At 50.7% G+C, this 12,833-nt stretch overlaps 1 pseudogene; it reads left to right on the plus strand.

Moving 5' to 3' along the window:
• Positions 1–8,737: 8,737 nt before the first annotated feature.
• On the plus strand, positions 8,738–9,569 carry LOC117190727 (annotated as a pseudogene).
• The last annotated feature ends 3,264 nt before the right edge of the window (positions 9,570–12,833 follow it).

Raw genomic sequence — 12,833 nt, forward strand, 5'->3', positions numbered from 1 at the left:
AGCTTTTCGCATACCTTTCCCGCGTTGTCCAGGAGACAAATTGGTCTGTACGAAGAAGGCTCGCTTGGTGGTTTCCCTGGCTTGTTGAGCAGCAGTAGCTTTTGAATTTCCCACCTATCGGGGAAGGTACCTAGCAGACACTTATTGAAGACCTCGGCGAAGGCGGATGGCTGTAGTGCCAATGCCAGTTTTGCATCCGGGCCTGGGGCTTTTTTGCTGGGCAGGCTCCTACCGGCTTCCAGGATCTCTGCTTCCGTGATCATTTCGATGCCCGTGATCGGTGCGTCGCTTTTTAAGGGGCCTGGACGCCTCTGTTGCGCGCTGGGGAACAGGGTGTGCACTATGTCCTCGAGGGTGCTGGGGTCCGTTGGCGCCTTGCTCCCGGCGCTTAGCCGCTTCATTGCGATGTTGTAAGCCCTGCCCCAGGGGTCTTGTTCCGCTGTGTCGCAGAGCTGGAGAAAGCATTCCCGCTTGCTGCTCCGAATTGCATGCTTCAGAGCCTTCCTGGCGGTCCTATACTCCTCATGCGATGTGTCGAACCGAGTCGTGCGTCGCGCTCTCTGCATTGCTGGTCTGGCCCTTAGACACGTTGTCCGGAGACTGTCGATGTCGGCGTTCCACCACACGATTGGCTCGTGGTGCCGCATGAATGGCTTCCGCTGTCTCATGCTCCTGTCACAGGCCTCCTCCATTCGCAAGGCGAGCTGGTTGGCCGATTCGTTGGCACTTGTGTCCCGAGGGCCTCCCACATCTCGAGGCTTCTAGCCAGAGCGCTGGTGTTGAGCGGGTCCACGATGTAGGCTTTGCTCCTCGCGCTTGATCTGCTGGGTCTGGGGCGTTCGCCAATGGTGCATACTATGGCTTCGTGGTCGCTTCCGGTGTACACGTCTCCTATTCGCCACCTTGCATTGCGCAGCTGCGAAGGGCTCGCGAACGTTAGGTCAATGATTGACCCAGCGCTACCCCTTCAGAAGGTTTGCTGGGAGCCCTCGTTCAGCAGCGCTAGGTCTAGCGATGCTAAAGTTTCAAGCAGGATTCGGCCTCTTGCGTTGGTGACTTGACAGCCCCACCCGTGTGCCCACGCGTTGAAGTCCCCGGCGATTAGGACTGCCCCGCGGTTTCTTGCGTCTTCAGCTAGTTAGTTCCTCAATGATTCGGGCGAAGGACTCGAGGGGTAGACTGGGCGCTAGGTAGCAGCTGTATACCCATAGGTTGCCAGCTCTCGCGCGCACAAATCCGTCTCCTGCCAGCACATTGCTGAGTTTGCAGGGATCGCCTCCACATGCCCACAGGGATGCCTTCCCTGTTCTGTCGGTCGCCCAGGATTCGTTGTCACCTGATTTGTACGGCTCGCTGAGTATGGCCTGGTCCGATTTGAGCTCTCTCACCGTCTGCAGGAGCAGGTCCTGTGCGGCCCTACAGTGATTCAGATTGAGCTGGATCACTTCCATCCTCTTGTTCCGGCTACCTCTCCTAACTTCGAGAAGGGACACTGCCGGCTTCCCGATTGATGGCATCTGTCCTCTCGGCCTCTCCCGGCGCAGCACCCAGTTCGGTCCACCGCACTATGGCAGTTTGGCGCAATGTGCCCAATCTCCAAGCACTTGTAGCACCTAGGCTGCGAGTCCTTCTCCTTGATCTTACATACCGTCCATCCCACCTTGACCTTGCCCTTGCCGAGGACCACTTGAGCATCCTTGCTCGGCAGTCCAATTACGGCAGTCTGGGTGTCCCGGTATGATGGGCGTAGGCTTCTCTCATTCACCGAGTCGGCTTTAATGGCAAATTGTTCCGCTACGGCCTTAAGAAGGTCCTCCGCGGTTACTAGCGGGTCCAGGTCGCTGATCGCTAGCACCCTCGTCCTCGTGTCTTCGGAAAGGGCTCGTACCTCCGCTACTCCATCCAGTACCGATTCGAGGCTCTCCTTAATCCTTGTTGCGCTTTCTTTATCGCCTCTGTTCAGCTCAAGGAGCAGGTTACCATTTGCGGTACGGCGGACCTTGTTGACGCTCGTACTCAGGTCCTGAAGCTGACCGTCTTCTCTCCGGGTAACCAGGGCCAGCACCTCGCTGTAGGTTTTTCCTTTCGCCTCGACGACCACGGCGTCCGGGCGGTGAGGTTTCCTAGCCGGCTTCTTGGCTGCCCTCGTCTTCTTGGCCACCTCCCTCCATCCGCTGACCGGAATCTCGGGGCTCTTAGTCTGGCTCATAACGCTGGGAGTCGCCACGTCTTCTTGTGGCGGCAACGAGGCTTTCTTCTGCGGCCTCCTGGTTGCGTTGGCGCCTTTTGGCTGCCTTGCGCGCGTTGGGGGAGGGGGGGACCCGGATCCACCAGTGGCTGGCTTAGCCTACGCCACGGCTCCGTTTGCTCCGCGGCATCCTTCTTCCAGACTGTCGTTGTCTGCTGCTCTTTGTCCATGCTCATGCTCTTGGTGCTCTGTGAGCATTTTGAGCACAGGACTGCGGCGTCGAGGCCTTCCTGCCTGGCGCTTCTGCCCGCTGCTGATGCTTGGCTTGCTTCATTGATGCTCGTGTGAAGCTCCTTCATTCGCACGAACATGTTTCTCGTCGCCATGTTGATGTGGCGCGTATTCTTACCCATCATTCTGCTATGGACTTCATCCAAGATATTTCCCAGCTCTTGGAGGTTTTCGGGGCAGGTTGCCTCCTGGCAGGCCTTACTTCTCTTAGGCGGCGTTTTTCTTTGCAAACTCTCTGGGCTGGCTGGGTCCCGTACCCTCTTAGGGGTCTCCCGGGCGACCGGGTCCATGCTCTGTAACTCTGCTCCTGGAGCTGACGCAGCTGCTGGCGATCGGGCGAGCTTGCTGCCCTTCATGAAAGCCAGGTTTTCGTCCTCTTCCATTCCTTTGCTCGATGTTCCAGTTAATTCTGGGTCGATTTTAATTTGAAATTTCAAACTTCGTTTGGCGCGTAACTCTGCTCCGGCACTCCGGCAGCCCTGTTCCGTACTAGGCTGTCCGGCAACACCGTCCGAGTTGCCACCTTGCGCGATCACCTGGTAGCTCAGTGATCAGCTGCTGAGTGGGAGGCTCCCGGCGAGAACCGTAAACAGAAAAAGAAAGAAAAATTTGAGTGAGAAAATTGTTTTGCTTCACCACCAACAATGTGTATAGCGGAAGGCGCCAAACAAGAGTTCACCCCTCTCCCCCTCCTGCACGGAGCGCACTGGATATGCCCCTGCAACAGAACGGGTGGTCGGCGAGGGCCGATTTCATACGCAGTACGTACCGGTGCTTCAGTGACCTGCTCTTAACAGCTTTCCTTTCAGTTGCCAGGCGTGGCGCGGATTTTTTTGCCGGAAAACTTGGAGCTCGTGATAAACACAACCGCACTTGGAAAACACTCAAACGGTATATATACGGTATGGTATATATATAATTATGTGTGTGTATTTGGTTGGACGGTCGCGCGGTAGATCGGCCGTCTGAAGCGGGGGTGAAATCGTAACTCTATGCCTTATGGAACTTTTTCTGCCGTGAGCGCCGTGTGGATCGTGGATTGTGGATCCGAGCGCCCCTCCGAGCGCGCGAGAGCGAGTTGGGACCGGGGCGCACGGAGTTGGCACAGTGCGCGGAAATTTTTGGCACAATATACATATCAATGTATGCTTTCTCGCATTCATTTTTTGATAAGTGGTGCTTAAATAATGGCTAATTTCCTGATAAAACTAACAAAGTTTATGAAAATCTACAACAGCAGTTTAAAGGCGTCATACTCCTGACGTCATTAAACATGCTTTAGTATACAATGGAGAGCTCTACGAAGAAGCTGCTGAGTCTAGGAATAATGATATAAAAATGTATAGACTCCATCACACTCGGAACGTGTAGCAACAAATACAGATTTGTTAAACAGATTATTGTTGAGCTCGGATCCATTTTTAACTGGGCAACGAAAACTTCAAAACAAAAATAAATCTATTCTTTTCAAATGGTTTTTTTGATTAACTTCATTAATTTAATTCATTTCACATCATTCAATATTTGTTTTTATTTTTATTTTTCGTTCCATAAAATTTAATAAAAATTAATTGATTATGTTTAGTTTCTGAAATTAAATTAGAAAAAAAAATGTTTCTATATATTTTGAGTCTTTATTAAATATTCTTCCTCATTTAAAAGCGTCCCGTAGTTGTCCCCGCATAACAATTGTTTGGTTTATAATTTGTAAATATTATATAAAGCTAATTTAAAAATTTCGTATTGATATTCGCACGGGAAGTATTTTGGCCACCATTTCCGTACAGCACCGTCCACGTTGCATTGGCGACCTGTAACTTTGGAGAGTCCTGCATCTGTCTCTATATTTTCGAATTCCTCTGCGGTGATCATGAATTCTGCCAGTGCTTGGAATTCTCTTCTCTTCACGTATAGTTTATGAGGCAGCCGGCAGTTCTGGTATATTATTTCCATTTTTTCCTGCTCTGTGTAGGTTCCGAACCTCATTAACTTCCTTATCTCTTGGACATAGTCTCAGACTGCTTCTGTTTCCGCTTGTTTTCGCTCTGCCACTTGCTTTGCTAGATCCTCTTGGTGTCTGGGGGATATGAAGTTCTCCTTTAGTCCGACTCCCATGACGTGACTTGCGCTGGTTTTGTGTGCCACCAGTCTAGTGCGCTTTCCTTCAGGATTATTGGCATAGCGAATACGAGGTGGTCCGTTTCTATCCCGTAGGTTTCTGCCAATTCCTCCATCCTGCCCAGGAATTCTAGCAGCCCTACTTTTCCTGTAAAGATCGGGTCCCACTTGCGTATTTTTTCTATTATCGCTATTGCTTCTGGTGATCCTTTCTTTATCTGTTTCGGAAATAGCGACTTCTTCCTGCCTATCCTGGTCTCCCCTTGTATCTCTTACATTGTTGGTTTTTGTGGTACTCCTTTTGGCGATTGTTGCCTTGGGCTCTTTGTTCTCGGGCTTTTCCCTCGTGTTTGGTTATTTGCTAGTTGTTCTAGCCTCTCTCGAATATGTATTGGGAGGTCTGTTCTCTCCGAGAATTGTATCAGTGGTTTCTTTTGGGTCTCTAATCCTTCCAGTTTCTCCAATCCGAATTCGTCGCAATAGTTTTGTAACTCCAGTTTCGTTGCTTGGTTTATCCACTCTTTTGCCATCTTGACCTTTGAGATTATGCTTCTTATGCTACCACAACCTGCTTGGGCGACACTGTGATGGCGCTTCAGCCGGGGTATGCTCGTCGCGCCGGGTTCCACAGAAATTTGTTTGATCTCTGGGCGGGGCTTGAGCGGTAAAAAAGAAATAGGGTTATTTTTATTGTTCTTAAAAGGTACAAAGTTTGGTGGGTGCGCGGGTTTTTCTTCTGGCTCTTTCTTCGGGGTCGGCTGCCGGGGTCGTCCTTCGGGGTGGCCGCACGTGGCGGATGGTTGCGGATGGGTCCTGGTGGCCGTCCGGTCGAGGTCACGGAGGCTTAAGTTCGCTACGCGGAGAGAAGAACGCGATGGAGGTCTGATGCGCTCCGAGGAGAATAAATGTTGCGGAGGTCGAATGCGCTCCGATGAGAATAAATGTTGCGGAGGTCGAATGCGCTCCGAGGAGTAGAAATGTTGCGGAGGTCGAATGCGCTCCGAGTAGAAGAAATGTTGCGGAGGTCGAATGCGCTCCGTAGGAGGTGGGACTGCGGAGGTTTAATGCTCTCCGAGAGGGATGGGAGGATTGCTGGGGCTGTTGGTGGCTGCTGCTGATGCTTACCTCTCCACTGGCCGGAGCCGAACTGATGCTGATCGCTCTGGCGGAGCCCATTTTATTTCCGAAAAGTAGCTGATCCGTACGGCTTGTTCCTAACGCGTTGTGCTGATCAGCTGGGTTTCGTGTTGGTGTGTCCCTATCGCGTTTAGACGGATCGGCTGATAGTGTGCCCGTTGGTGCTTGGGCTATGGTCACACTTGGGATGGTCAGCTGTGGGTGTGACCGTGGGTGGCTGTGCTACGGGCCCATTTGTGGTGATCATCTGTGGTTGGTTTTATGTTTCTTTCGTGCTTTCTTTATTGTTTGTTTTTTTCTGTTTATTTATACTTATATGGCAGTGCTTCATGTCTTGCCTCTTATGTGCTATTTTTTCTTATCACTACTAATATTATAAACTTAGTCTTCATAGCTTGTCTTCTTGTTTCTAGTGTACTTCATGGATTTTTCTTGGTGTTTCTATGTTTGTTTTGGTGTTTGTGGCGCAGTTTGTTTCAACAGATCAGTTAATGGAGCTGAATCTGAAGCAAAGCTGAGAATGAACTTCCGATACCAGCCAGCCATGCCTAAAAAGCTTCTCAGTGCTCTTAATGTTTTTGGCAAAGGGAAGTTGGTAATGGCCGAAATCTTATCGAGATCGGTCTTTATGCCCCCATCACTAACTACATGCCAGAGATATTTAACCGATTGCATACAAAAATTACTTTTTTCGATGTTTATCGTCAGTCCAGCCTTTCCAATCTTCGAAGAAACCGTTTCTAGCACTTTCAAATGTGAGGCAATCAGGATATCAGTGATTATGAGAAAATCATCCAAGTACACGAATACTTCGTTGCGAAGTGCAAACGTAATGACTTTATCCATCAGTCTCGACATCGTTTGAGACGCATTACACAGCCGGAATGGCATAACCTTATATTGATACAAGGGTCTACGTGGTATAGTGAACGCCGTTTTGGGTCTTGAGCCTACTTCTAGCGGAATTTTCCAGAAAGCATCTTTCAAGTCCAAGATTGATATAAAATTTGCTCTTGGTATTCTGCTTAGAATGCCATCAATCTGGGGAAACAGATAGGCATCTTTCTCAGTTACTGTTCTCAGTTGTTTGATGGGTTTGGCGTTTCCCGTATTTATCACATGACTGAGAGTCGATGTCTTACCGAGACCAGAAACAGCATTGGACGGAAACTGATTCACTATAGTTTTTAACGCGAATTCTTGGGCAAGTGAACAGATGTGTTTATTCTGAGATGCCTCTATTCCTGCTATCTGTAACGGCAATGGCAACAGGTTGAAGAGTTTCCAAAAATCCATCCCCAAGTAAAAGTCCTGACTTAGAGAGGGAATGATAAATAGCTCTATCTCCTCGGATTCTCCCTTAAATTCCATGTTAGTCCTTAATTTGCCTACGATCTGCTGCCTTTTTCCATCTGCTGTACTTGCGCTCGTCATTATCTTCTTGAAAGGTCTTCCGCTACATATCAATTCCTTTGCTAGTTGCCCTCCCACACAACTCATCCTCGCTCCCGCGTCTAACAGACCCTCTCTAGATTCTTCAAACACTCTAATTTTGCGTACGGACGTTGGTCCCCATTTTTCTTCTCAAACGGCTTTAAGTTGCCTCGTGCTCCTCGAAAAACTTTTTATTTTATGCGACTTACTAGGTTAAACTAATGTTCTAAAACTATCTATCCTTCCATGCCAGTACAAAGGTTCTGCTACTTGTGCCAGTTCGGGCATCTTTCCCGATCCATCCGTGCGACTCTCTGCTTCTAATTCTCCTTCGTCGGTTTTCGGTGTGGAATACCTGGCAGCTGACGAGTGTCTAATGGGTTCCCCTTCCCGTTTTTTTGACACCTTTGGCAGGACGGTTTATAAGTATTTGGGATACCACAATATCTTCCGCTTCGCTGCACAGTCCTGGTATCTATATCCCTCATTGCCCCTTTTTCCTCATTCGCTTCTCCTTGGCGATTTGCTTTTTGAAAGGTCCTGACTTTTGATATTCGTGCGCATGTTGCACCATTCCAAGAAACATTCTCTTTTTCTGCAGATTTCCCTCAACGTTTCGATCAAATTGCACCAAAAAATAGCATATTTGCATAGTTTTATTTTTATTTTTATTAGCCATTAAAAAACAGATCATAGAGTGTGCTGTAACAGTAAAATCTGTTGGTCAATGATGCGCTAAAATAAAAGATTCGTAGCGAAAGTCATCTAGCAGAACAATCGGAGAAAACCAAATAAAAGACTTGCTTCTTGTGTGCCACGTAAAAGCTGTGTGATGGACCTATTTCAGGCTGAGGTAAGCTCAGTCACCTCCAGGGGTCAATCCACAAAAAATTTGTAGAAATAGATGGAACCTTAAGGGCGGCGTCGGGGGGCGGCCTATCGTAGAGAGGTGGATCGGGGCTAGAATGGGCGTCGCTCGTCGTGTATACGAAACGGCTGCGTGGACTCGGGGTGGGGTGGTGTCGGTGCCTCGGCTAATTGGAGTGAACTTACGCAATCGGGTGTTACTTTGATAATTTGACACTTTATTATAATTCTTAGCACTTTAAATGAACTTAGTTTTATTGGTCGCCGGTGTTTTCTTGTGGGTTCCGGGTACAACGTCTGTACTCCGAACCAGGTCTCTGCGCAAGCTCCCCTTGGTTCTCGTCGTCGTCTTTTTATAGGCCCGTATTGCTGGGTCTGCGGGTTTGAAAATGCACTTTTGCGTCGGGGTGCACTTTGACGTTCTTGGTGATCGTCGCAGATTTTTGCGGCGTCATCTTTCCGCAGTCGATGAACCCGGAAGACCGCACTTGGCTGATGGCTTGGCCTGGAGTGGGGAAAGTCCGCGTGATCTGATGCTTTGGTCAGCGTTATGGAGCTGGCGCGTGTTGATCGGTGGCTGCGTGTGGAGAGGGGGCGTTGGTTGCGGGGTGTGGTGCTCATTATAAGTCGGGGGACGGATTGTATCGAACCCTTGTAGGTTCGTTACAGCTGAAAGTCAGCTAGGTGTCGGCGTACGAAAGCATGGACTTGCAGCATATGGAGAATGGTGGTGGCCTTGGCGGCGGCGGAGGGGGCCTCAGCGAGATCAACTTTCAGCGTCTGGCGCAGATAATCGCCAACAGCATTCTTAAAGTCCAACAAAATGTATTAACTATGCAGCGCATGGTTAGTCAGCTGAACACACCACAGGATTCACCGGAGTTAAAGAAACAGCTGCACCAACTTATGACCTACACCAACCAACTGGTAAACGATACCAACAATCAAATCAATGAGGTGGACAAGTGTAAGGAGCTGCACCTGAAAATCCAGCGCGATCGGCTGGTGGACGAGTTTACAGCGGCACTGACCTCCTTCCAGGCCGTTCAACGGAAAACGGCGGAGTGCCTTGCGGCAGGCGAGAGAAGACAACTACAACATTGCCCGTCCGCCCGGCTCCTCGCGCACTGGCACTGGCAGCTCCAACAGCAGCGCCAGCCAGGATAACGGTTCCTTTTTCGAGGATAACTTCTTCAATCGAAAATCCAATCAACAACAGCAGCAGACACAAATTCAGGAGCAAGCCGACCTGCAGGCGCTGAAGGAGCAGGAGCAGGTCATCCGGGAGTTGCAGAACAATATTGTGGGTGCCTTGGGCTTGGGCTTGGGCTACGAACAGGGCCTGACGGTGGACTCCATCGAGTCGCAGGTGGAGCAAACCAGCATTTTCGTCTCACAGGGAACGGAGAATCTCCACAAGGCGAGTTCTTAAAGGAACAAAGTTCGTAAGAAGAAGCTGATAATGGTGGGAATACTAAGCGCCGTTTTGCTGGCCATCATCTTGATACTCGTCTTTCAGTTGAAGAATTAGAGCGAATGAATGCTAATGCGAATTATTCCAAATCGAACCAGATAATTGTTGTGAAAAGACAAGTGTTGCCGCAAGCAGTCCTCCTTAACCATCCCAACCCCGGCCCCCTTTTTCGGACCTTAGACGCATTTGTGGCTTACAAGTTTAAACCTTAAATCAAATTCCACTATTGGCTAGAGATCGGGAAACTCAAAAGACCAGCTGCATGACACGTATTAAGAAGTATTCACACTGCGCTGCATGTGCGCATATATTTTATATTTTTATATTTTATATTTCTGTACTTTAATATTAACGCACCCTGTATATTGTGTGAGGGAGCGTACGCTCCACCCACATTTTTTCCGCCCATCAGTTCGCCGTCATTTTCCCATTGGAGGGACCCGAGATTACGTTATTAGAATTAAGATTTTTGACTTTTCTTTATTGACTTTTCAGTTTTAGGTTAAGGGTGGGGAGGGGGAAGGCCACGAAGACTACATGACATTAATTGTATATATTATACGGCCCGAGGGGTCTCTAAGCCCCACGTAGCTTATTATCTTCCTTAAAGGGGGGAAAGTCACGATCACGGCGGACGCCACTGCCTTTTCAGAACCAAAACCCAACAACAACGAGTCAGCAGCAGCCAAAACGAGAGAGAGATATACCGAGGACCGAAAACCAACGGCATCGACGCAGCAACGGCGTGAATACACCGAGAAAGCAGAAACCCAACGACAACGACGCAGCAGCAGCCAAAGAGGGAGAGGAATACACCGAGGACCGAAAACCAACCGCATCGACGCAGCAACGGCGTGAATACACCGAGAAAGCAGAAACCTGAAAACAACGACGCAGCAGCGGCCAAAGAGAGACGAGGAATACGCCGAGAACCAAACCCAACAACAACGACGCAGCAGCGGCCAAAGAGAGACGAGGAATACGCCGAGAACCAAACCCAACAAAAACGACGCAGCAGCGGCCAAAGAGAGACGAGGAAAACACCGGGATCCAGCGAGCCGCCGGCATCGACGCGGCAGCGGCAGAAAAGAAACGCCGAGAACAGCGAGCCGCCGGCATCGACGCAGCAACGGCAGAGGAGAATCGCTGAAAAGATAAGATAACAGCATAAACGCAGCAACGGCAGAAGAGGACCGCTGAGAACAGCAATCAAATCCAGTAACGACGCGCCAGCAGCGGAAAAGAGAGGCGAAAGTCACCGGCGCAGCTACAGACGCCGAAAGAGAGGGGAAACGACGGCGCCGGCCCTCTGCCGCCGCGGCAGATGACGACGCTAGCCGCCCACGCTGACGCTAGATCGGAGAGCCAGCAGAACGCCGGCTCTGAGCTGGGAAATGGGAAGGAGAAAAAAAAAGTCGTTTGGAAGCAGTCGTAGGAGTCGGACGTGTTTGCGGATAAAATTCGAGTGGCGTACGAAAAGTAAGACACGTGGCGAACCAGATCCACGCCAACGCGATCAGTGACACAGAGGAGATCCTGCATCTACGCCGTACCCACGGGGAAGAGGAGGCTTTCAACGAATACAAGCGTGGGAGTTCAGGGGTAAGTGAGTCTCTGGACGTGCATACGGGCTGCTGAGCGGTGCGATAGGTAGGGAACCCAGAAAGAATAAAGTGAAATGTAATACAACAGAAACATAGCACGACCACCAACAATCTATACACTGGACCCTGGAGGCCCGAGGCTTCATCTCCCCTGCCCTTCCTCCCGTCTCTTGCCCGAGCCTGTGTGATCCCATCCAGTAGTTCGTAGCCCGACCGGATCTTGAGGCCGCTGTCCGGCGATTGCCTAGGCGTTCCCGGTGATACCTGTCGGCGTTCCCTCCGCATGATCCCATCCCGTAGTTTGTGACCCCGCAGGGTCCCGAGGCCGCTATCCGACGATCGTCTAAGCGCCCCCGGTGACTCCTGTTGGTGTCTCGCCTGATCCCCGTAATTCCCTGGGTCCCGAAGGGGCTATACGGCGATTGCCTAAGCACTCTCGGCGATGCTTGCCGGTATCCCCGACCCTCGTAGTAATTCTTAGTTCGACAGCGTCCCGTAAGTGCTATCCGGCGATTGCCTAGGCACTCTCGGCGATGCTTGCCGGTATCCCCGACCCTCGTAGTAATTCTTAGTTCGACAGCGTCCCGTAAGTGCTATCCGGCGATTGCCTAGGCATTCTCGGCGATGCCTGTCGATATCCCCGACCCCCGTAGTAATTCTTAGTTCGGCGGTGTCCCGTAAGTGCTATCAGCCGATTGCCTAGGCACTCTCGGCGATGCCTGTCGATATCCCTGACCCCCGTAGTAATTCTTAGTTCGACAGTGTCCCGCAAGTGCCGTCCGGCGATAGCCTAGGTACTCTCGGCGATACTTGTCGGTATTTCCGCATAGCAAAGTTCCCCTTTCCGCGTCGTAGTAATTCTTAGGCCGACAGGGTCCCGTAAGTACCGTCCGCCGATAGCCTAGGTACTCTCGGCGATACTTGTCGGTATTCCCGCATAGCAAAGTTCCCCTCTCCGCGTCGTAGTAATTCTTAGGCCGACAGGGTCCCGTGAGTACCGTCCGGCGATAGCCTAGGTACTCTCGGCGATACTTGCCGGTATTTCCGCATAGCAAAGTCCCCATTCCGCGTCGTAGTAATTCTTAGGCCGACAGGGTCCCGTAAGTGCCGTCCGGCGATAGCCTAGGTACTCTCGGCGATACTTGTCGGTATTTCTGCATAGCAAAGTTCCCCTTTCCGCGTCGTAGTAATTCTTAGGCCGACAGGGTCTCGTAAGTACCGTCCGGCGATAGCCTAGGTACTCTCGGCGATACTTGTCGGTATTCCCGCATAGCAAAGTTCCCCTCTCCGCGTCGTAGTAATTCTTAGGCCGACAGGGTCCCGTGAGTACCGTCCGGCGATAGCCTAGGTACTCTCGGCGATACTTGCCGGTATTTCCGCATAGCAAAGTCCCCATTCTGCGTCGTAGTAATTCTTAGGCCGACAGGGTCCCGTAAGTACCGTCCGGCGATAGCCTAGGTACTCTCGGCGACACCTGTCGGTATTATCGCATAGTAAAGACCTCCGTACTGATTCTGAGTTCGGTGGGGCCCTGAAGGCGCTGTTCGGCGATAACCGGAGTGTTCTCGGTGAAACCAACTGCCCCGTCCCACGCTACGATCGCTCCCGTCCGCGGGACTGCGGCCCCGTCCCCCATCGTCAGACCGAAATACGGAGTCCAGGCAAATTATAAATATTGCTGTAATTTCGACCCTGGAGTAGACTGAGATATGTACCCCAG

Source organism: Drosophila miranda, assembly GCF_003369915.1.
Source record: "Drosophila miranda strain MSH22 chromosome Y unlocalized genomic scaffold, D.miranda_PacBio2.1 Contig_Y1_pilon, whole genome shotgun sequence".
NCBI lineage: Eukaryota > Metazoa > Arthropoda > Insecta > Diptera > Drosophilidae > Drosophila > Drosophila miranda.